Raw genomic sequence first — 23,082 nt, 5'->3', positions numbered from 1 at the left:
CCACGATTTCCCCCTTTTAACTTAAAGGAGGGGAGCTACTGTTTTCTCCTAGGTAGCTACTTACAGGCGGGTGGAGCATCTGGATCCCATTAGGGGGAATGCTAGTGTAAACCCAGTGGGGGAAGGCATATTTAGAATTAATAAAACTTTCTTCTCTGAGTTTGTCCACAGTTGTCCTTTTCTTTTCCACTGCACATTACTTCTGTGATTTAGGGTTGCCAGCTCTCGTTTCCATTTCAGTGTTGAGATAAGATCATGTTCATTGCTACCCAGATATTTCCCTGGAATTTTTCTTGGCGTGCTTTAGTGAAATGACACTGTGCTCACATGGTCACCCTCTCTCCTCCAGGAAAGAAAAGCCTGTTTCCCCATGTTGATGGTACATTTCTCGAGGCTCCCTTTAATGGTCTGAAATAAAAGTGGGGGCATAGATAGAGCAGATCTTGAAAGTCTATGGCTATGAAAGCCATCTGCTTTTGCGATGCCTGTGGGGTATATCATGATGCCACTCTAAACCACCTGCAGGCAGCACATGCTATTATTTAATATTGTGAAGAATGGCCCACTGGCCGACATAGGTCAGCACACACCTGGATGGCGGTATTAGGGAGCCTGGAATTTTGGTTCTTTATATGGGTCCTGCCACTGATTTATCGCCTGGCAGTCTTCCATCTGTAAACGAGATGGTTTGCAAGCTAAATGCATGGTGATCATATTACCAGCCTTCTGGGGCCTCCAGTGACTGCATTGCTGGATGTTCTGGAAGCCCTGGCAAGACAATGGCTTAGAATCCCACACTGTTTGCAGCATGCCCCTCGCTCTTTGGTTTTCATTAACAGCTATTTGAAAGATCCAAGCAAAGGGGTTCCCAATCCTGATATCCATACCACCTGAGTGGGCTTTGTTAAAAGTACAAATCCCTAGGATGGGGAGATGGCTCAGTGAGTAAGAACACTTGCTATGTGACCATGAGGACCTGAGTTCTAATCTCCAGCCCTTGTATAAGAAGCCAGATATGTCTACACATGCCTTAACACTAGTTCTAGGGCAGGTGTTTGTGTGTGTGTGTGTGTGTGTGTGTGTGTGTGTGTGTGTGTGTGTGTGTGTGTCCAGGATGTTCACTTTTGGGGTCTGCTAGCCGGCAAGAACAGACAGCCTAGTTGAAAGTGGCAAGCTCCAGGTTGAGTGTGAGGCCCCAACTAAGGAGAATAAGGTGGAGGGCGACAGAGGAGGACAACAGGTGTCCTGTGACTTCCACATGTGCTTACACACGGAAAATGTTTTATTAAAAAAAACACATTTAAAAAAAGGAATTAAATTCTCTGCCTCCATGAGTCTTAAGGGACCTGAAGGTTCTGAATCGTGCAGGGTTTGAGAACGGCCAGTCTATACACCTGGCCTCAAGTTCAGGACTTCAAGTTCTCCAGGTTCGGCTGAAGTAGGTGTGAGAGTGGAAGTTTAGCTCCAAGAGATCCTTTCTGGAAGCCAGTCTCCTCCTGAAGGGATCATGGGTCACCTTCAGTCCTCACTCATGGAAGACACCAATACAGGATGGCTGTCCTGGTTTGCAATGAAAGTCACCATTTCTGCTGCACGTTGTTGTCACACTTCCCATGACAGTTCACTTTGTAGATCACTGTCTGCTCTTCTCTTGAGTGGGGTTTGACACCCCAGCAAAAAACCCACAATGAAAGTTAATATCCCATCACCAGAATAGGGTCATCAAGCTCATATTTGAAGCTAAGTTTGTGAAGGGGCAAAATGGTGACACAGGTGTGCAGGCTGTCCCCTGAGTTAGCACACTAGACTACAGATGGGTGCTATGGTGACTGTCTTTTGAGGGACCCAAAGGAAGGGGGATCATAGACACAATTTTAAAGGTCAGAACCTTTAAAGGTCTGTTGTCAGGATCACAAACACTCATCTTTTTCTAATCTTACCACTGTTGACTCATAATGTAAAGAGTTATTACAGGACAGACACACCACTCTGTAAGCTGCTTTTCTAAACCCACAGCAGCATGGAAATTGGTTTTTAGAAGCTACCTGTGCGCGGGGCTTGCTGTGTTCCCATAGTGATTTCCACAAGAGAAACAAAACAACAAACAACAAAATGCTAATTCCCTTTCTCATCTTCCTTTGCCATTTGAGGTCTCCATAAAAATTCAGGACACATCCTGAATTTGAATGACGGACCACCCATGAGGGCATTTTGTTGTCTCCATTTGTGTTTTCACCTCAGCATAGTCAATCCACTTCTTCCTCCTTTCAATTTGTCCCTAAATTTGGCCCGGCAATGAGGCCTTTTGCATGGTAAATTTCGGCCTGGAGCAAATTTTTATGGCTGGATTATAAACCCTTGAAAAGAGGGGCGTATGATGGAGGCACTGACCCAGCCTTAACTCCAGCTATAAGAGTGCAGTGCCATAATAGACAAGGCAGCACAGCCGAGTGCTGCTTTTAATTCGTCATTTAGTGGCTCTGAAGAGACCAAAGAGGCCTTGTTTACTTCTTCCTCTCCGCTTCTGAGGTTGGCAGCCGTTATTTTGAAATGTATTTTACAATAAAACCTCAGTGGTGATGCAGCCCCAGGCTTGAGCGTCCGTTCTAGAATGGGTGAGGGAGGGAGACAGGGAAATGGAGAGAACGAGAAACTCAAGAAACACAGATGATAAGAGGTGTTTTCGACTGTGCAGTTCTTACCTGGCATTGGTTGGTATTTTGTTTCTTTTACCCTTTTACATGGGACTTACCCACTATTCTGTCATGATCCAAAGATGCCCCCACCTCCGGTCCTCGGGTCCTATTTTGACATCGCCTCACTATAACAGCAATTAAAAAAAACAATGCTAATATTTGAAGTATCTTCCAGCACGTTTTATATGTGACATCAGGGTGTTTGTGAGGAGACAGGTTACATACTCTTTGAAGTCATTCATGCCACAAAGTTAAGTTTCTCTTTTCCATGTCCCCATTTTGTGGACTGAGAAGTTGAAACGATTGGGTACTGGTGTGGTGTTTATAAACCGACTAAGATTGTCTGCAAAGAGGTCAGCCAAATGGACAGAATAAACATAAAACAACAACTGAATATTGTGATGACAGAAACCGTGGAAAGTTGCTTTGCAATACAGGTACTCATTGCCCCACCTCTTGTTCTACTGTGTCTAGTTTTTTGTTGTTGCTGTTTTGCTTTCAAGGACAGGGTTTCTCAGTGTAGCCTTGGCTGTCTTGGAACTCACTCTGTAGACCAGGCTGGCCTGGAACTCACAGAGATCCACCTGCCTCTGCCTCCTGAGTGCTGGAATTAAAGGCGTGCGCCACTACACCTGGCTGTTTCTAGTTTTTAAAGGTCTGAGATCGCCAGGCCTCTGCATACATATGGACTGCATATGTCCCTCTGGCTGCTGTTCTCTGGGTGATTCTGAGGAATACTTGTTCATGACACTACCTCCTTCTTTTTCCAGGAAGTGTTGACTTTGGCTGGCCCAATAGGAAGGCTCCGTATGCAGGCAGGAGGAGAAGGAGTCTCCATTCTTTTTCTCTGGGAATCATACATGTTTGCATCCCTTTTTAGAAGATCCTATGTCCTATATGTAACCTTCTCCCATGGGTGACAGGCTCTGATAACTGTATCCTCACCTGACACTTTGAGGCCCAGAGCAGTATTTGCTCCTGATTTATTGCTGGCCTCAGTATACCTCAAGCTGTCTTCTTTCAGACCAGCCCACATTTCTTCAAACAATTCATCCATGAAACCTTCCTAGTTGTACCATTTGAACTGTGCAATTTGTATACTGGGGGGATATGGCTGGTACACAAACTGTATAGAGTACATGCACACACACACTCACACACACACATACACACTTTTAAAGGAAATAGTATCACTGTTTAAGCAGAAAATTTATAGAGTAGGTCTATCCAATGTTGGGATTTGTGGTGAGTATATTATGAAGTCACTTCTTATGATTCTTAGGCCAGATAAGGTATCCATCATGCAAAGCGGCAAGCCCTAGAAATTACATCAGATTTACAGCATAATAAACTTTCATTAAGATGAAGCTATGTGAAACTTATTCCCCTTCACTCCCAGGGCTAAACAAATGCTGCCTGAATACCTAATGAGGCCAGGGCTTGCTAAGTTGGTAGCACTGGTGTGAAGATGTTAGAAAGGCTGAAACCAAGGGCCATAGAGTGTGCCAGTCCCTGGGCCATCCCGAGTGTCAGAATACTACTGATATTGTCGCCATCAATTTACATCAGTCTTCCAAAATGGGGCACGTGAGGCCACTTGCTGAGGCTGCTCTGGGCTTGCACCCACCTTCCAGATTCCTGAGTGCATCTTCATCATTGCTCGGCCTGGGCTGTATCGAAGGCTTTACACTGCTTACTGGCTTTTCCCTTCGGTATTGCACTGGATAAATCAGTGGTGATCATTGTTAGCATTCCAGAGAGAAAGCACTCCCGAGGATGGGATGGAAGTGCTTCACCAGAAAGCATCCCAGAGAAGATTTAATGCAGAAATGCAGCATCCTGGACACACAGTCTTGTCTCTCTCTGCAAGCTCTCAGATTTACTGACATGACAGCTAAGGCTGAGAAACATCAAGTATAAAATCCTAAATAATAATAAAAAAAACTATAGGAGAGGATGGGATGGCAAGAGAATTTTGGAGGCCAGACAAGCAATTGAATTGATGGAAACTCATTTAGTGAATGTCAGGTACCTGCTTGAAAGTAGAATGCCAAGAAATGAAGTAATTCGAGGGATGGAAACATGAAGAATTTGGTTATTGGAGTCAGAGACTGCCTCCTTGGGTGTGGATACAGGTGAGAATAGGGTTGGAAGTTTCATGAAAGGCAGCTGATCAGTTAGGCTCTGGTCCTCCTAAGAGAGGACTCCTCTCCCCAAATTCTCCAGATGCTTGGAGCTCTGGAGAGGCTGGCCAGGGGTTTCAGAACAGCTGAGAGAAGGATGATGTTCCCTTCCCTGTGGGTTGAATACTGTCTACAGACCCGAAGCCTTCTTGAGTCACCTGCTATTGCACTGGCTTATCTCAAAGCTCCCACTCCAAGAGAAAAGATCTGCAGATACTAGCTGTGGTCTCAAGTACTGGGTCCCTTTCTAAACACAAAGACCACCAGCACCGTACAAAGATTCCAACAAAATATGAGTTAACAGACTTCCTCCAATCATACAAGGAGCCATTTACCATTATGATAGAAACAGAAGAGAGGGGAAGAGAGAAGAGCTCAGAGGAAAGAAACGGTACAAAAAGCAGAAGGAAACCGAAAACTAAGTTAAGGTGTTTAGACAAAGAAGATGCCATGCATGTGGAATAAGAAATAGGATAATGTTAAGAACTGTTTTCAAGGTGAATAATGTCCATGTACCCAGGCAACCAAGAAATATGACTGGCATTTCATATTTACGGGAATCAAACATTTGAGAGGAAAGCAGTGCCAATGGGAGCATCATTGCTATGCTCTACAGAGGCTCCGGAAGATAGATAATATTAAATAAGGATAAAGATGTATTTCCAGTGTGGAAGCCTAAATGACTGCCTCAGCTTTGGTTTATAATTCACCTATTCTGTCCCTTTTTGGTAACAATGGAGACATTAAAGAAAAAAAGATATAGCAAGTATGATAAAGAGACACATGATATTCTCAGGAGGGTCCCAGGATATTTGCCAGGTAGAGGGTTTAAAATAGAAATCCAGAATAATTTGGAAAAACAAACATGATTCCATATGTCTTTAATGAAACAGAAACTACTGAAGTATACTGTCTACATTATATATCATGTTTAAACATATCCTTAGGAAACTCATGACGTGGCAGAGAACTGGGGGTAGATTAATAATCTGTAGAAAACTAAGAGAAAAAAACAAGTCAGAGTTAAACTCTTAGAAAAACAAAAAGTTGTGAAGATAAGAACTGTAACTGTGATAAGCCTCATGGCTTGTGTGTGGATACATTGTAGAAAGCGAGTACTAACTTGAAAATTGTTTCGTAGCTGCAGTAATTGGGGGAATGGTGTACACATGCCCTCATGATGTTCTTTCCGCTTGCAAATGGTTTGGATTCTCATATTCCACAGTGTGAAATAAGAACATAAAGAGCAAAGGAAAGGAAAGAAAAGACCATGGGTAAGCTCTGGAGGAGCAGATCAGAGGTAGAGCACTGATGCAAAATAAGACAAAGCCTAGTGACCCAGTCAGAAACATGGAGACAAGGGCTGGGGTGATGGCTCAGCTGATGGCCGGTGTGCCACTCAAGCATGAGGCTTTGAATTTGGTCCTAGCACCCATGTAGAAGCAGGGTACAGAAGTGTGTTTATTACCCAGGCACTGACGATGTGGGGACAGGCATGTCCCTGGGGTTGTTGGCTCGTCAGGCTAGCTGAACTGGTGAGCTCTAGGTTTGGCAAGAGACCCTGCCTCATAAAATAAGATGGAGAGTGACTGAAGACACCTGGTGTTGACCTCTAACCTCCCCAGTCTCTACAAAATGATGCTGTATTACCAAATAGTATAAAAAGAAATACAGAGACAAACGCAAAAAGCAGGACGTTGAAAGTGGGTCCCTCTGGATGCAGGGCTGAGAAGAGTGAGGTGGCTGAGGTAGGAGCCAGCTGTTCCTGGAAGGATTTTGGCTTGTAAAAATGATGTGAATGTACTGTTAAATTAAGTTTTCAAAACATGTCTATCAGAGAGGATCTCTCTTTTTCCTTTTGGTCACAGTTGAGATGAGTCCTGGCTGTCGAGAATAGCTTTGTTTTTTAGATTCCAGGTACTGACTTGGGAGCACTTGACATGTACAGTCTCATCCAGTCCTTCAATCCTGCAGTGTTATTTCTTTCATTTCCCCGTCAAGGTGAAGGAACAGAAGAGGGGTTCCATAATTGGTTGTATTCTCACAGCTCTGTATGATTAGAGCCCAAATGCTGACCTGACGGTGTCCTTTTCTCTAATACTATCTATCTTCTTGGGATTTTCTCCCACTACTACTTTGTGTGTAGTGTGTGTGTGTGTGTGTGTGTGTGTGTGTGTGTGTGTGTGTATGTGCACATGTCCAAGTGCATACTCACATCATGCAGGCATGCTTTCATTTGGAGGCTTATTACCCTACTTCTTGGGTGTTGCTCCTCAGAAGCCATTCACCATGTCTTTTGAGACAGAGTTCCTTACTGAAACTCTGGGTCTCAGTGATGACACTAGGCTGGCCCGCTAGCAAGCCCCAGGGATCTACTTGTCTCCAGTTCCCCAGTGCTGGGCTGCCAAGTGTGTCCAACCACTTTTGACTTTATGTGGGTGGTGAGGGTTGAACTCAGGGCCTCATGCTTGTGTGGCCAATGCTTTACCGATGGGCATCTCTCCCTAGCCATCTGTTACCACCTTTACTCTTGTTGATCTTCCCGGCTAGAGGACACCCTTTCCCAGCAATCATATCTTCCTCCTTTCCTCACTTCCCAAATCACAGCGGCTTTGTCAGGACTCTTCCCATCAATAGCATTACCTTGGTAGAGATGCTGTCAGTTTACAGCTTACAGCTTAGCAGAAGATTTGGGAGTTGCATGCTTGGTGTTGGGCTCATGGAGAAAGTGAGGGATGCGGGTTTAGACAGGAGAATGTGCTGGATAGAATGGACTTGCTGCAGAGGCTCCTGCTGAATCTATGGAACTCTGGAGTTGAGTTGTTCCTTTAGTGATTGCAGTCTGGGAGAAGGGGATGGGTATTTATTTAAAAAAAACTGTTGGTCTTTGGCTATGGTTTCTTATTTGCTAGCTATGACTTAATTATTAACCCATTTCTGTCAATCTAAGTATTTATATGTGGTCTTCTCTTACCGGAGAAAGGTCCAAGGACCTGTTACTCCTCTGGCATCCTACATGTTAAATGCTTAGCATGTCTGCAAAGAAGCGATTTCCTGTTTATCCCTGCTTATATTCTGATTCTGCCCAGCTACGTCACTTCCTGCCTGGCCAATTAGCCAATCAGTGTTTTATTCATTAACCAAAAAGAGAAACATACACAGAAGGACTTCCCCCATCATCTCCTCTTTCTAAATAAAAAGGGTTTTAACTTTAACATAGTAAAATTATATATAACAAAACAGTTATCAAGAACTATAGTTAAAATATTTAGTCCATTAACATTTACCAAGATTTAAAGAAAATATTCTATCATCTATTCTATCTTTGTGAGTCTAATTCTTACATGTAACTTATATTTTATCATAAATAAGGAAAACCATAATCATAACTATCTGTCTTTAACTCCAAAGACCACAGAATAAACTATAGAATTGACGATTGATCTTGCTACCTGGACAGTCACCCAAAGTTCTGTAACATTGGAGTATCCATCTTCAGCCCATAGGCCATAATGTGTCTGGCAGACTTCTCAGCAAAGCAGGAAATTTTAAACTGTCCCACCTGTATTGGAAGTTTATCAGTCATTTTTCTCTATGTCTTGCAGAATGTCTGGCAGACCCTTCCATGATGCAGGAACCCTGCAGGACTGTCCCCATCTTGTTTTGCAAGTCCAGAAGTCACTTTCCTCTGGGTTCTGCAAGTCCAGTTTATACAGCAACAGTAAAACAGTCTAGGCAAGAGCGGTTTCTTGCCCAAATGGCTAGTCTCAACACATTGAAAGCAGACTTCATAATGAGTTTCTTTGATGCCCAACTTCCTCTCAGATGTAATGGGTATTCCCAGGACCAGTTGTGTCTCACTGTCATGAAAATCCCTAAACCATTTTAAATGCCATATTCTTAAGGTCTTTGAAAGGTTTGAAGAATATCTATCGATTTGAAATATATCTCTATCCATCTAGAAAACCTAACTAACCTAACTATAAGTTTTGACTAATATAGGTAACTATATATAATATGTACTTAATTACAAATTACATTTTTAAATGAGCTATACAAACACAATACCTAAACAAGAGGAGAAATATACATATCACAAAACTGACCTTAAATTTGTATCAATAAATGAAAATCCATTCCAATACATTTCTATACCATAATCTCCCTTTTACCTTTAAAAAGAGATTGGTTGTAATCATTAACCATTTATAACCAACCCTAATTAAATGAAAACAAACATTTATAAACAATATTTGGGAATGTGGGCATCATTCTCTCCAAATTGCTTCCTGCTGTTTGGGGCCTCTGTCTTGGGGATCCTAAGAAGACCCAGAAAGCTGGCTGTAGTGGTCTGCAAGGCTGCCTTGTCCCAGCTGTTTTGAATGTTGGATCACCTGGGCCACTGCTTCGGGGGGTTTTGCTTCATCAAAACATATTAGTCTGGAAAGAATCCACAGTTTTTCAATTTCTGTGGAAACACAAATACATATCTTTATACTTAAATTCTGAAGTCAAGGCATTTTTAAAATATTTAAATTGGATTAATCCAGCAGCATTTCTTTTAGTAGTTCTGCTATTTCCTCAGCCTTCAAACAATTCAAAGACAACACAATACAGTATCCAGACTCTCTGTGTACTTTGCATGGATTTTTTATAACTCTATTTATTTTACTTTTATTTTTTCATTTTTTAAGACGGGATTTCTCTGTGTAACTTTGGCTGCCCTTGAACTCACTCTGTATACCAGGCTGGCCTTGAACTCACAGAGATCCACCTGCCTCTGTTTCCCAAGTGCTGGGATTAAAGGTGTGTGTCACCATGCCCAGCTACTCTCTTCCTCCCTTCCTCCCTCCCTCCCCCCCTCCCCCTCCCCCCTCCTCCCTCTCTCCCTCTCTCTCTCTTTCTTCTTCTTTTTTTTTTTGGTTTTTACGAGACAGGGTTTCTCTGTATTGTTTTGGAGGCTATCGGTCCAGCCTGGCCTCGAACTCACAGAGATCTGCCTGCCTCTGCCTCCCGAGTGCTGGGATTAAAGGCATGCGCCACCACCGCCCGGCTCTCTCTTTCTTTCTTAAAACCACTTTATCCTGTTTCTTTTTTCTCTCCCAAGCCTACGTATATTTTTAAATACCCTGTAAACCTTTTTAGAAGTTTTACTTCATCTGAATCTTTCTTTGCTGTATATGTTAATCTTTTCTGGCCACGAGTCTTTTATCTGCTAAACAACATTGATAAAATTTAAAGCCACAGCTGTTTTAGCCGCTGTCTTTCCAAGATGCAGGGGTATGTTTACCACCAGCACTGAGAGCTTGGTCTATGCTGCCATCAAGCAGCATGCTGCCAGCTTGGGGACATGGTCACTGCCACTGTCAGCTGCTCATACACACCATTCAATTGTTAGCAGGGCCTCCTAAAAGAGCTCTGTGGTTTTTTTGCTGCTTATGTTGAGTCAGGAAACCTCCCTTAAAGGAGCCACATGAGTCTCTGCTTGTCTCTAGCTAAACAGAGCCCACCTGAGAAAATGCTGCTACCAAGAAAATGTGCTAGACTTTGTTCTTTTGTTTCTAAAATCTCTTTTAGCTTTTGTCATTCTACATGGAAATTCTTGCTGCACGTTGCTGGTGCCATTTTGTAACGTGCATTCTTCCTGCCAGCCTGGTCCCAGAGCTGCATCAGTCCCAAATGAACACACAAATGCATATTAATTATGAAACTGTTGGCCTTTGGCTCTGGTTTCTTATTGGCTAGCTCTGACTTAATTATTAACCCACTTCTATCAATCTAAGTATTTCCATGTGTTCTCCTCTTACTGGAGAAAGGTCCAGGGACCTGTTACTCTTCTAGTGTCCTACATGTCGAATGCTCAGTGCATCCACAGAGCAGAGAAGAGACGAGAAGAGTTGGAGAGAAGAGAAGAGACGAGAAGAGAAGAGTTGAAGAAAAGACAAGAGCGGTTAGGTCTTTATAATTCCACACAAATTAGTCTTTGGGTGCATGTTGCACTCAAATCAGCTTTTTTTATCCAGGTGCTCCCCTCTTGTTGCTGGAGGTTCTTGTCCTGCCAGGTACCACCACTGCTTCAGTCCCAAATAATCACACAAAGACTTCTACCAATTATTAAACTGTTGGCCGATAGATAGGGTTTCTTATTGGCTAGCTCTGTCTTAATTATTAACCCATTTCTGTTAATCTGTGTATTACCACAAGGTTGTGGCTTACCCATAATCCAGCATGTTGTTCCTTCCACCATGTCACATCTCCTCTTAGCCCACTCTCTTTGCCTACCTCTCCCAGAATTCTCCTCATCTCCTACACCCACCTATCTTCACGCCTCTACTGTCTATTGGCCAACAATGTTTTATTCATCAACCAATAAGAGAAACATATATGCAGAAGGACATCCCCCATCACCCTCTTTCTCGCCACACCCCACCTCTTCCCAAAAATATTTACTATTTGGCCCTTCACAGAAAAGCAGTTGCATCTGATATAGATTAAAACCAGACTCATGGAAACTTAGAACTGGAAGGACCTCTCTAACCTGATTCCTTATTTTCTAAATTAAGAAATGTGTCCATGCATTGGGAAAATGCCAGAGTAGAGTCTGGTTATTGTTTCCATTGGCCAGTACTGGGTTCTGATCTCTAGAGTGTGACTCTCTCTGGTAGATTCTCACATTAAGGACTTACATGCCAATCCTGTCTCAAGCTGACAGACCTGAATCTTGAGACATGAGCAGAAGTCAACCTACAGCCATGATTCCATCATCTTCATAGGCCGCACAATGTGTATTGCAAATGAACCCTGCCACTGTGTATGACACAGCTATAAAGAATATGTAAATAATAGGTGTGACTTGCTCAAATGAAACTTTATTGACAGGCACATGCAGCTAGTAAAACAAAAATGTGAATTCAAGGCCACAGCAATACTACCTGGGAATGTAATAGTAATATACATTTTTAGACCCTCCTCAAGGCTATCAGTCAGTCAGGAGGGATATGTCCCCCATGAAGACCTTCAGTTAGATTTCTAAAATTGTTAAAGTTGACTTGATTACTGGATCTGGTGGTAGAAGAAAGAATAAAAAGGGGAGGGGCTGGAGAGAAAGGTCAGCAGTTAAGATCACCTGAATTCAGTTCCCAGTACCTTTGGGAAGCTCACAACTACTGTAAATTCAGCTCCTGAGGTATCTGATGTCCTCTTCTGGCCTTCATGGCACCTTCATTCAGGTACACATACACATAATTTACCCAAGAAAAATCTAAAATAAAAGTAAAGAGGAAATCCCAGTGGTTCTGGACTGATATAGACAACGTATTCTCTTGCTCAGGTACCCATTAAATACACTTTGGGGCTTTAAGACCCTGCCTTCTGGAAAGTCCCCAAATTATACTAGTCTTGTCTTTCTAAGAAAACAATGCCTTTCTCTTTTGTTCTTCATAGTCATCACTAACACCCTTAACACAGACTAAGCAAAAATTTCAATGTTTATGGGTAAGCCTTCATTATTATTTCTGTTATAGAGTAACTGGTACTACCTTCCATGGGTACCTTGGAACTTCCCTGTAAATAGTAAATAGTTGTCTGCAAAAGCAAACCCTGATTATGAGCAACACTTTATACTTTCATGGCAGACAGTCATACATATGTGTATGTGTGTGAAAGTGAGTGAATGTGGGTGTTTGTGTGTGTGCACATATATGGAGGCTGAGGCCACCTCAATTATAGTGTTTTAAGTGCCATCCACTTTAGTTTTTAGATCCATCTCTCACTGGCTTGGAGGTTTCTGGTTCAGTTAGGCTGGCTGGATTGTGAGTCTCAGGAACCCATGGATCTCTGTCTCTCCAGGGCTGCAATTACAAGCATGTGCCACTATACTTGGCTTCATTATGTAGGTTCTGGGGACTGAACTCAGGGCCTCGTGCTTGTGTGGCAAGTTCTTTACAGGTTAAGGTCTCTCCCCAGTCCCACTCACTTTAAAAATATAATGTTGTTTTCCAACTAGAAGACATTTACAAAGATTAGTCTCTATTGGACCTCAGTTGGAAAAGTCTTCCTGGCGCATAGCTGTCCCTGATGGATGGCTAACCACCTCAGTCAGAACTTGGAGGTCATCATTTCATGAGACTTGGTCTTTGTTTTTGAATAAATAAGGGTGTAAGTCTGGTTTTGATTTGATTGTTGACCAGTGGTTCTGGTCCTTAAATATTCAGTTTAGGAGCAACAGTGTATCCTGGAATATGTTTAGGTAAAAGTCATGAGATATTTTGTCATGGCATGAACATCACACAGTGTACCTACACATACCTGATGGTACAGGTCAGTCACCCTGGTGTCTTAATGCAATCATGAGATATAATAAATAAAAGACATCTGAAGTTGTGGCCAGTATAGCACAACCTATTATTCTACTGTAAACCCCTTTACATGAGTAGAAGTACACCCTAAAGCAACAATAAAAAGTATGGGTAGTAAAGGATATAATCCCATAATGTAATTGTTGTAGTTATTGAGTATTTGTGCTATGTATAATTATATGCACTAGGCTTTTATGTAATGGGCAGTGCAGTGGGTTTATTTATAGGATCTTTACCACTAACACCAGAGTGACATGTTGCACTATGATGTCATAATGTCAAGAGACAACGGGAATTTATTTTAGTCCTATTCCAGGATTGAAGGAACACCTTTGCATATGTGATTTATTCCTGATCTTTGCCTTTTAAACATTTCATCTTGCACATGGCACTTTTGACAGAGTACACAGAGAGCTGAATGAATGACCATTTTCCAGTGTGTAAGGACTCAGGACAGGTAACCTCATTCTTCTTTTTTTTTTTGATAGTATCCTCCTTTTTTATTCACTAGTTAGCTTTGTATTTAGAAACATGGTTAATCATCATAGAGGAATGTTCTCTTGCACCTTCCCACAGGCTCCCCACATGAAGGGATCTGAAGTCCCCATGAGTTCAGCTGTGAATTATTAGTCATTCTTTTTTTGTTGACATAATTTCCATGATTACCTTTTAGAGGCTTATTTATTTCTATTGTGTGTGTGTGTGTGTGTGTGTGTGTGTGTTTGTCTGTATGTGTGTCTGTGTACCACTTGTGTGCCCGGTACCTTCAGAGGCCTGAAGAAGACTTGAGGTACAGATGGCTGTGAGCTGCCGTGTGCCTGCTGGGAATAGCAGCCCAATTTTCTGGAAGAGTGGCCAATGCTCTTAACAACTGAGCTGGCGCTCCAGACCCTTTAGTATTATTTTTCTTGATTGACAAATTTTTACCTTGTTATTTTACTGTTTGATTTTCATGAGCAGATGAAACTGTAAGTTCCTGGAAGGCAGGAGCTCACTGCCTAAGATCTTTAGCTCTTTTGCTGGCAATGCTTGATACAGCATAGAGAGTAAAGGAACTCATCTCTGTTCTCTCTCACTGACATTGTCCCTAAGTCTCATATGTCAAAGCAGTTGACCCTAACTTGAAACTGAAGAGTACACATTGCTGGTACAATTTAGGGGATTATGATGAGTCTAAACCTGCATCTGAGGGACATATTTTTCAAAGTGTTTTCATCAGTCACTTAATACTTATGAAAGCATTGGTAAACAATGAAAGGTAACTAACAAAGACACTGAAATCTCACAAAGCAGTTGTCTTACCTATTCCTTGGTGACAAATAAACAAGTGCGTAAATGGATGAATAACCAAGCTAACAACAGAATTGTTCTTTTTGGTTGGTTGTTCATGTCTTTGGGACAGTGTTTGCTATGTAGGCACAGCTAACCTGTTACTCACTATGTGGCACCAGCTGACTTCAAACTTGTAATAATATTCCTGCCCCAGTCTCCTAAGTACTGGGATTACAGGCACAAGCCATACCTGGCTCCTTTTGAGAAAGAGCCTGGCCTTGAACTTGTGATCTACATACATTGGCCCTCTAAGTGCCTAGCTTAGTGTACAGTGTTTCTTAGACCAGAATTATCATACTGCATAGGAGGTCCCAGAGCCTGGTTCCTTTTACCCAGCACCTATGCATTTAGCATCTACGTATCCTGAGTGTGGACTTCTAAAACCTCCCCAAGTCCCTTCAGCACAGCAACTGACTTTGCCATTTTATAGCATTACATCATTCTAGGGTGTTTGAGGGCTCTTGTGGCAAAAGAATAGCCTTGTTTTGCCCCTTGCTCTTATGGAAAACTTGACATGTCCAGTTCTTAGACTTCCGTCTGCTTACCTCCAAACTGGTGATGATGGGGCCTCCAGCCACAGTAGGTGTTAAGACACAAGTGCAGGATGTGAAGGGCCCAGCACTGTAACTGCTAGCCCACTATCATCAGCCTTCATCGCCATTCTTACGGTGCTCTTAACCGTGCTAAGTAGATGGAACTCGGCCTTGTTTAGGAAGCTTATTGGTGCAGAGAGTGGCAAGGAACAGGGGTCTCAGTCCTGCACGTAATAGGAACAACAATTGTGACACAGGAGCTAGGACAGTGGTTCTCCACCTTCCTAATGCGGAACACTATAATACAGTTCTTCATGCTGTAGTGACCCCCAACCATAAAATAATTTCGTTGCTATTTCATAAATATAATGTAATTATGTAAATATCTGATATGCAGGATATGTGACCCCTGTGGGGGTCATGACCCACAGATTGAGAACCACTGGTTTAGAGAGATGGTTCAGCAATAGAATGCACACTGCTCTTGCAGAAGACATGGGTTCAGTTCCCAGCTCCCACATTAGGTGGCTCGCAATCACCTGGAACTCCTGCACCAGAGGACCAGTGCCCTCCTCTGGCCTGTGGAAGCAAATGTGCTCATGTGCCCAAACCTTCCCAGACAAACACATTTACACATAATTAAAAACAAACCGAAGATCTTTTTTAAATATTTTGAGAGAGTTGCAGTCACTAAGATCAACATGTCTGAGGACATATGTTGCTGCTTACAAAGCTTAGCAATGCTGGCTCTTGAAATACAGGCATACAAAGACCCCTTTACGACAGCCAGAGAGGAAGAAGGGGCCCCCTCCCCTTGGACGCTCATTTCCCTTCCAGTGTGAGGGATGGGACTAGCTGGGTCTCACAGTGTGCAAGGACGAAGAATCCCATGACGCCATGCCTTCCAAAAAGAAAAAGAATGATAAAGGCGAGCGGGTGCACTGATTGCCTCTCTGGACAGCTGGCACACCTGAGAAGGGTTGAGGCGGGAATGTAATAAGGCCCGGGAAAGTGTAATAAGGCAACGGGAAAAGAATGACCTTTATTTGCAAGCATGGCTGAGATTTACAGTTTATTACTGATAGCTTTTATAAAGAGCCATTCAGTTCAGAGGTGAGAGGTTTGTCATCTGGAAACGCAATTAACTTTACCTTATCCCAATCCCCCTGGCCTTAGCGTGAGAGCAGCTCTCCAGCATTGCAGCAACATGGTGACCCCCCCCCCCATTTTCATTTCTGTCTATTGCATCCCCAGGTCCCTGGCATTAACACTGTTGCATATTTTTACTATTATTTTCTATTATTGCTACTCCCTGTCAGCGATAGCCAGAAGGCAGTTGTGTGGATTTTTTTAAGATCTAAATTATTTGATTTTCTCAAAGAGGAAACCTCAAAATAGACCGTCCCTTTAAACGACGGCGGTTAGAGGAGCGCACAGAATCAAGACGCACCCGAGTAGGTGTCGGAAATTAATTATGGCGATGGAGAAGTTGTGTGGAGGGAGAGGTGATGTTTTACATGGTGGTGGGAACCTTTGCAGTGGAGGCCTCAGAGCTCGCATATGCCCAGAGTGGCCACGCCGCAACAATGTCGGCTAGATAAATAAATAAATAAATAAATAAATAAATAAATAAATAAATAAATGACGCCAGCTCTCTGCAGCCTGCCCAGACCCACAGGCCTGTGAAGGAAGGCACAACACGTTTGAAACACGAAAAAATAAAAGGGATTTTGGTGCCCCTGCTGTGTGTGTATGAGAAGTCCCGAAAGGTCTATTTTTGTTTCACAGATTCAGTTTTACGACCCTCTCTTGTCTGTTAAGTCACGGCTGCAGAAATGTAAGAGCCAGACACAAAAGCAAGAATCTAGTTTTTTTTTTTTTTGCCAGTTGGTTTAGGTTATTTGAAATATAGTCTAGTATATTTTCCACACTTAGGCGGCTGCCAGATAGATCAGAGGAGGGAAGTAGCTCAAAGGGCCGGCATCCTCCCATTTTCCAGTCTCTGCGGAATTCAGAGAGAAGAGCTGCGATTCTGTTGGGGGCTTCGTTCCTTGAAGATACATTGTCTGAGGCTCTGGCCAATTCCCCCTTTCTCCAGAAAACCTCTACACCTGCCTTATAAAAACCCAAATGGAGGAACTCTTTTTACAAATTTCTAAGAGCCTATCTGAAAACTGTTTCCTCTGGGGTAAGGTAGAGCCAAATAATTACTACCCCTGCGTTTTTCATCCCCATTTTATTGTGGCTATTATTTGCAGCTGTGTTAGAGGTTAATATCCCTATTTTTCCCCTCCACTGCCTAAATATAACTGGGGCTCAGCACATCTCCAAACCAGGTAGTGAAGGAAATAGCATCGCCTCTGAAAGAGGCTAGGATTAGCCCATCTGAAATGAGGGTTTGGGGCCCTAGGGTAAGAATTACCCGGCTGCTGTTGATAGCAGATAGATTTAAACCCATAGTGTTTCTTTCTTCAGCTGAGAGAGGTCGGGTGAAAAGATTCAGAAGGTGAACAGAGCATGAAATGACGCCACAATAGAACGGCATTGCTCAGGATAAAAGCATCCGAGGGCCATCTTTAATGAGAGGAGGGAAAAGGAAAGCCATTGCTGCGGAACCTCCTTAGAGAACTCTTGGAAGTCAAAGCAGGGTTGAAGGTGCTTCACCTGAGGGCTGTGCTAGACTTGTGAAGGGCATTCTCAGCTGCTCTCTTCCATGCAAGCACCTTTCAAAATTAACCTCAGGAAAGCTCAAATCGTTTACCTTCTATGGCCCCCCATCTGTATGTAAACAATGGCACAGGGGAGATGAGGGTGGAAGGAGTGGCCGTGAATGGCTATTGTACCTGGGCTTACACTGGGCAAGACGGTGAGAGTCTGTAAGGGGTATGGCATGTGTTTAGGAACTTGAACCTACAGGATGCGATTTGGGTTATATGACCAGGATGAAGTACTTGAGGGCTCTGACCTGGGGGATGCATGAAACCCTCCATGGATTCATCACACTATGGCATCATTAGGAGGTGGCAAAAGTAGAGGGTGAGATCTTGTTGGCACAAACAGGCCACTGTAAAATGAATGTCTTTGGGGATTCCATTTGGTTTAGTCCTCTTTCTGTAGTCCCCTTTAACCTGCTTTCTGGCTGCGATGGTGTGAGCAGCTTTGCTTTTCTAAACATTCTGAAGCCAAGAGTCCCAAGTAATTCCTCATTTAAATGGTTCCTGCTAATGTTTTGGTCACAGTGAGGAAAAGTCACCCATAGTGTCTGTGACTCTGATGTGACCCTTGCTTCTTACACAGAGGTTGTGTTTTCTTAGGGGATTCTTGGAGGCCAGCATCCTTATATTTTATATAATCTCCACCAATAATGAATTCAGGGGTAGAGACAGGAGTCTCCATGATGGTGAGGCAAGTGCTCATCTGTAGAAGGAGCAGGACATGGGTCTTTAAGTATTTCTGGTTACTCAATCAGGATTCATGCCAAGTCATGGGTGTGCCTCTTCTGATTAGTGTGGATCTTGATGCTAGAAAGAGGGACCATAAGAATAATAACCCCAAATCTCCTTTTGTCCCATCTTTGCTTCATCAGACGATACTTGACAAGCTGCTCCCAACACTGTAGTAGGTTGTGGGGACTGGTCAATAAAAAAGGTAGACACAGTGTAAATCAAATGAATTTGGAAAGTTTTGCGATCCTTTCAACCTCTTCCCACCCACAGGATTTTTTGTAGCCCAGGCTAGCCTCAAACTCACCATACAACTGAGGGTGGCTTTGAACTCCCAATCCTGCTGTCTCCACCTCCTTGGGTCTGGGATTACTGGCATGTGCTACTAGGCCTGATTTCTGAGGTGCTAATGATTGGAACTAGGGCTTCAGATATGCTAAGCAGGCTCCCTCGTAAGCCACATCCTCAGCCTACTCTTCACCTTTTAAAAGAATTACAATTATTTAATTTTAGTTTGTTTAACTTTGGGGAACTTATAAGACTTCTAACTTCACTCAGTTTAAGTACCTCCATGAGGCTGATGACCAGCATAGCAATCAAGATGGATTTAGGGGCCCAGAGTCCTTGATGTTGGATAGCACCATACAGCCACATCCCAGAGCTGAAAGTAAACTCATTGACTTGCTGATGTTCAAAACAGATGTTCCGTCTTCTGTACCCACAGTTCAGAGCCACGTGGTCAAGATGTCTTGAGATTATCACAAAGCAGAAAATTTCTAAAGATGGGCTGATACTTATAAGGGCTGGTCTCAAAGGGGTTTTCTTTTTTTATTGTTTAAATTGATATAAAATGCACAGCAGTCACACAACTACTGTGTTCTCACTTTGGCTTCACTATTCAATAGATGACATGAATGGCCAAGCTCTAATGCAAAATAGGCTTCCTATTAGATGACTTTGTCAAACTCTTGGTTAATAGAAATGTAAGGTAGACTAATGTTTTGAGGTATCCACCACGCATGGGTTTAAACCAATAGAAAGTCTTTATTAGCCAGTTAGACGCTACACTGGGTGTTTGAGACCCCAGTGCAGTCATGAGCTTTTCTCAGGATTAGCTTTTAAACTAAAAAACATATCTGTTAACTGAGGTTGACAGACCTCAGTTAACAAGAACAGTTATCCAGAAGTGGAACTTAAGAAGCCAAAAAGCAAGGCTCTCTCCTAAAACTATGGACTTGGAAGGATTAGGTCTTTGTTATCTTTTTGGCAGGTGATGCTGTTTATATGCTGGGTTCCAAGGCCTGAATGGCACTTCCATCATGGTGTCAGCTGTGCTAACATATGGGGGCCTGGTATCCTATTGCTCTGGCATATAAAATGCAAATTCCATATTTACCACGTAAAATGCATTTGCTTGGGCATGGCCCTGCTTTAAGTAGAGAAATATTTGTAACTAGGTGTGTATTAGGTGTGTGTGTGTGTGTGTGTGTGTGTGTGTGTGTGTGTGTAAAAGCTAGGCGTCAATATTGGTTGTCTTATGCAACTGCTTTCTAATATCTGTTGAGAAAACATCTCTCACTGGACCTAGAGTTCAAGAACTTGGCTTGACTAACTGGCCAGCAATGCCCAAGGATCCTCTTGTTTTTAACTCCATAGTGCTGGATCATAGGCTTGTGTTGTGATGCCCATTTTTATACATAGATACTGGTGTTTTGAATTCAGGTCTTCATGGTTGTGTGTCAAGCACTTTACTGATGGAGTCATCTTCCCATGCCCAGATGTTACTCACTATTTAGTGACTGCAAGTTGAGATACATAGATAAGTAAACTCTCACATAAAGTCACAACCAAGAGATTGGTTGACTGGCACCGGTTAAAAATAAGAATGAAGACATGGGACCATGGGCTGAGAGTGAGGAATTGCTTCATCTTGCCTCACTGGAAAAGAAATATTCTAACCACATCTGGAAACTTAGCTGTGGTTCATATCCTGACAATGTGTGAGAGAGAGACAAAAACACAGAGGAAATAAGAAAGACCACAAGAATGAACTGAATGTGGAGGAACATAGTTGAGTGGACTGAAGAAGCCATTTATGTCCTCCTTGAAGAAAGGACTCCATGGGGAAGTGACCACGTCCTGTAATTACCTTCAAGGTAATTGCACAAATGAGAGAAAAGGATTAGTCTCCTTCTTCTGAAATAGCAAGAACAGAACCACGACCTACAGCTAAGAGAGAAGTACTAAGGCCATTAGTCAAAACCTCTTGTAGACAAGAAGCACTGGACAGCAGACAGGGCTCTCAGGGGAAGGAAGGCAGGTTCTGCCACAGAGGCCAGGGACTGATAGAGTGAGGTAGTCATAGACATAAAAGGAACATTGGACCCGGGACTTATTATGGTCTGTGAATAATTGATCTGATAGGGTTGAAAATCTGCCTTTGGTGTAGCTGGTGTGTGAAGCCTTGGAGGAAGGTGAAACCACAGCTTTGTATTTCTGCAGATATGCCAAATTCCCTCCGACAAGTTGTTTTAAACAGGCCCTGAGTTTGAAGTTTCATGTGGTGTGATTCCATTTGCTTACCAGTTGCTGGTCTGAATTTTTAGTTTAGCTGGGCGGTTTTGCTGTGGGAGCTTGGCTGAGAGGATCCCTGATGCCTACATTTGAGCACTGTCCCTAGAGCCTCTTGAATAGGGAGAGACCATGTAGTACCAATCAGAACCTTCTAGAATTAGTCATTGCCATGTTGAAGCTATGTAGACAAAGCAGGGCTGTGGTGACTTTAGTAGATGTCAACAAATGCTTGAAGCCAATCTTCCCCTTTCTCTCTTCTCGTTATTCTTCTGGGAGAATTGATGACTTGTTTCCACGTTCAGTCTGCTCAATATGGTAGACGTGGTAGACCGTTCTCATTCCAGTCTCTCATATCCAACACCTGTGAGGATTTGTCTTGCTAACCTGAGGGGTTAAAACTGAAAGTGACCTTTTACTCAGCCTCTGTTTACTATCTTGGTTAGAGTAATTCACATTTCTAACTCGTTGGAAATGTACTCAGTCCAGCTTCGAAGCTCTGCTTCCTGAGGACTCAGGGAGTCATCCCTGGTGGCATTCACCTCCTCACTCTCTGGTCTTTCTGCAGGTATCAGAGGAAAAAGCTCCCTGACAAGACATTGACTGGTCAGTATACCAGGTGGAAACTTGATCTTGATGAGAAGGTGGAGTGGAAATCCACAAGCATTTTCTTCAGAACCTTTCAGGCAAGTGCTGGACCTTTGAGAATTCAGGAGGACCTGCAAACTGTGTGACTGCTAATTCTGTCTTGAATGACAGTTTTGATTTGGCTTGGTCTCTACTGGAGGCTTGGGAGTGCTGAGGTGTTTCTCACATCTTTCTTTGTACAGTGCTCTTATTTCCGTACTAATTAAAGGGTTAGTTTTAAGTAAGGCCGAGCTCAGCATCATCCTCACACCCAACAGCCAAGTGTGGTCTTTCTCCCTCTGTTGGAAGACCAGCTCTGCAAGGTCGACTTTGGTTTTGGTCGACTTTGATTCTCTGAAGTGTGACAATTAGAACAATGCCAGACACACAGGAGGCTGTAAATTATTTGCTAAATAAATGAAAACCATATGTTTGCTCATGATGATCATATTTATGAACCTAAGGAGGTCAGAGTAAGGCAACTGGTGATACACACCCAGAAATGTTACTAACATAATGTTGCGGCTTCAGCTTCTAATTTCTTGATGTTTGTGTTGTGAGCCCAGCCTTCAACAGCTGAACTATTTCATCATCCCTCAGCTTCTAATTCATAAGGTTCACAGACAGTCAAGGAGATCTTCTAAATCCAGATGCTTCCCATGCTTGTCCTCTATAGATGATGAGAGAAGGTCAGATAACTACGGACATATATTCAAGATCACCATGCTCTTTAATTTCACAAGATTTAAGCCCCTGGTCCTCTGTGTCCAAAACAGTTTTCAGACCAAAGTGCAGGTATCTTACCATTTTCTGTGAGGAACATCCTTACTTGGAGCTGACACTGAAGTAACATCTTCACTAACAAATAACCCATAGCTTCTGTATTGCAGTTTCTCCAGTTTTTGCTGCTTACTTTTGGGGGGGGGGTTACAATCTGTACTTTTCACCTTAAAGAATTTAAAAACCATTTAACACTGAAATTTTTTAAAGAAAAAAGAGAGGGGCACACATTTGTACTAAGATTGTTGATAGTTGTGGTCATGTAACTTTATGATTCAAGTGTGGATGTCAGTAAGCGGTAACTACAGGGTATATTTCTAATACTTGTAGAGTGGTATTAATATGGTTGGTGAGATGGCTTTTGAGTAAAGGTGCCTGTCACCAAGTCTGATACCTGAATTGGATACCCAGGAATTTACTTGATGGAGGAGAGAACCAACTCCCGTAAGTTGTCCTCTGACGTCTACTAGCATTGCATGGCATGTATGCCCTGTTACCCCACAAAATTTAAAAATATAATAAGCAAACTCTGCTAGTAAAGTTTATGCTGTTAAATGCAC

This window comes from Mesocricetus auratus, unplaced genomic scaffold, assembly GCF_017639785.1.
Source record: "Mesocricetus auratus isolate SY011 unplaced genomic scaffold, BCM_Maur_2.0 Super-Scaffold_6723, whole genome shotgun sequence".
NCBI lineage: Eukaryota > Metazoa > Chordata > Mammalia > Rodentia > Cricetidae > Mesocricetus > Mesocricetus auratus.
The sequence above is the reverse complement of the archived record's forward strand: the minus strand, read 5'-3'. Positions refer to the sequence as shown.